Source organism: Schistocerca piceifrons, unplaced genomic scaffold (assembly GCF_021461385.2).
Source record: "Schistocerca piceifrons isolate TAMUIC-IGC-003096 unplaced genomic scaffold, iqSchPice1.1 HiC_scaffold_485, whole genome shotgun sequence".
Taxonomy (NCBI): domain Eukaryota; kingdom Metazoa; phylum Arthropoda; class Insecta; order Orthoptera; family Acrididae; genus Schistocerca; species Schistocerca piceifrons.
Genome location: NW_025728717.1, coordinates 37,501 through 40,000, shown reverse-complemented (window position 1 = coordinate 40,000; position 2,500 = coordinate 37,501). Strand labels below are relative to the sequence as shown.

The 2,500-nt window shown below is 60.3% G+C and overlaps 1 pseudogene; it reads left to right on the top strand.

Moving 5' to 3' along the window:
- LOC124752841 overlaps positions 1-2,500 on the top strand; it is a 6,169-nt pseudogene that overhangs the window by 1,037 nt on the left and 2,632 nt on the right.

The window sequence follows — 2,500 nt, the reverse complement described above, 5'->3', positions numbered from 1 at the left end:
GCTTCCCCGCCCTTCACGGGGCGGCGGCCTCCGCACTCCCGGGGCGTCTCGTCCTCATTGCGAGGTGAGGCGCACCTAGAGCGTACACGTTGGGACCCGAAAGATGGTGAACTATGCCTGGCCAGGACGAAGTCAGGGGAAACCCTGATGGAGGTCCGTAGCGATTCTGACGTGCAAATCGATCGTCGGAGCTGGGTATAGGGGCGAAAGACTAATCGAACCATCTAGTAGCTGGTTCCCTCCGAAGTTTCCCTCAGGATAGCTGGTGCTCGTACGAGTCTCATCCGGTAAAGCGAATGATTAGAGGCCTTGGGGCCGAAACGACCTCAACCTATTCTCAAACTTTAAATGGGTGAGATCTCCGGCTTGCTTGATATGCTGAAGCCGCGAGCAAACGACTCGGATCGGAGTGCCAAGTGGGCCACTTTTGGTAAGCAGAACTGGCGCTGTGGGATGAACCAAACGCCGAGTTAAGGCGCCCGAATCGACGCTCATGGGAAACCATGAAAGGCGTTGGTTGCTTAAGACAGCAGGACGGTGGCCATGGAAGTCGGAATCCGCTAAGGAGTGTGTAACAACTCACCTGCCGAAGCAACTAGCCCTGAAAATGGATGGCGCTGAAGCGTCGTGCCTATACTCGGCCGTCAGTCTGGCAGTCATGGCCGGTCCTTGCGGCCGGCCGCGAAGCCCTGACGAGTAGGAGGGTCGCGGCGGTGGGCGCAGAAGGGTCTGGGCGTGAGCCTGCCTGGAGCCGCCGTCGGTGCAGATCTTGGTGGTAGTAGCAAATACTCCAGCGAGGCCCTGGAGGGCTGACGCGGAGAAGGGTTTCGTGTGAACAGCCGTTGCACACGAGTCAGTCGATCCTAAGCCCTAGGAGAAATCCGATGTTGATGGGGGCCGTCATAGCATGATGCGCTTTGTGCTGGCCCCCGTTGGGCGAAAGGGAATCCGGTTCCTATTCCGGAACCCGGCAGCGGAACCGATACAAGTCGGGCCCCTCTTTTAGAGATGCTCGTCGGGGTAACCCAAAAGGACCCGGAGACGCCGTCGGGAGATCGGGGAAGAGTTTTCTTTTCTGCATGAGCGTTCGAGTTCCCTGGAATCCTCTAGCAGGGAGATAGGGTTTGGAACGCGAAGAGCACCGCAGTTGCGGCGGTGTCCCGATCTTCCCCTCGGACCTTGAAAATCCGGGAGAGGGCCACGTGGAGGTGTCGCGCCGGTTCGTACCCATATCCGCAGCAGGTCTCCAAGGTGAAGAGCCTCTAGTCGATAGAATAATGTAGGTAAGGGAAGTCGGCAAATTGGATCCGTAACTTCGGGATAAGGATTGGCTCTGAGGATCGGGGCGTGTCGGGCTTGGTCGGGAAGTGGGTCAGCGCTAACGTGCCGGGCCTGGGCGAGGTGAGTGCCGTAGGGGTGCCGGTAAGTGCGGGCGTTTAGCGCGGGCGTGGTCTGCTCTCGCCGTTGGTCGGCCTCGTGCTGGTCGGCGGTGCAGGATGCGCGCGCCTGCGCGGCGTTCGCGCCCCGGTGCTTCAACCTGCGTGCAGGATCCGAGCTCGGTCCCGTGCCTTGGCCTCCCACGGATCTTCCTTGCTGCGAGGCCGCGTCCGCCTTAGCGTGCTCCTCCGGGGGCGCGCGGGTGCGCGGATTCTCTTCGGCCGCCATTCAACGATCAACTCAGAACTGGCACGGACTGGGGGAATCCGACTGTCTAATTAAAACAAAGCATTGCGATGGCCCTAGCGGGTGTTGACGCAATGTGATTTCTGCCCAGTGCTCTGAATGTCAACGTGAAGAAATTCAAGCAAGCGCGGGTAAACGGCGGGAGTAACTATGACCATGCGGCTTTGCGTCCTGTGCTTAAAGCCCATGGTCTGCCGGACGAATTCATTGACTACGTCGAGGGCTGCTATGCGGACAGCACGACGGTAATTGCGGGGGGTGGCGACGAGTCCCCGGCCGTGCGGCCAGCAAGAGGCGTTCGGCAAGGAGATCCTCTGTCCCCTCTCCTGTTCAATTTCGCTGTTGATTATGTTCTAGATCAGCTGCCCTCACACGTAGGTGTCAAGGTGTTGGGCCGCCAGACGAACGCGGCGGCCTTCGCGGATGACATCCTGCTCTTCGCCTCCACGAGGGGGGGCCTGCAGTCCCTTATCAACGCAGCAGTAGCAGCCCTCGACCAGCTGGGGCTGCGTGTTAACCCGCGGAAGTGTCTCACCCTCGCACTCGTGGCGTCCGGCCGCGAGAAGAAAGTGAAAGTGGATGCGAGCGTCACCTTCACGGCCGGCGAAACCACCATGCCGGCGTTGGGAGTGGGTGAGACCTTCCGCTACCTGGGACTGCAGTTCTCCTCCTCTGGGCGGTGTCTCTTCCATCCGAGGCACCACATCGAGGAGCAGCTGTCGATCATCACGCGGGCGCCGCTGAAGCCGCAGCAGCGGCTCTTTGCACTTCGTGAGGTCCTTCTCCCGGGCCTGTATCATGGCCTAGCACTGAGTCG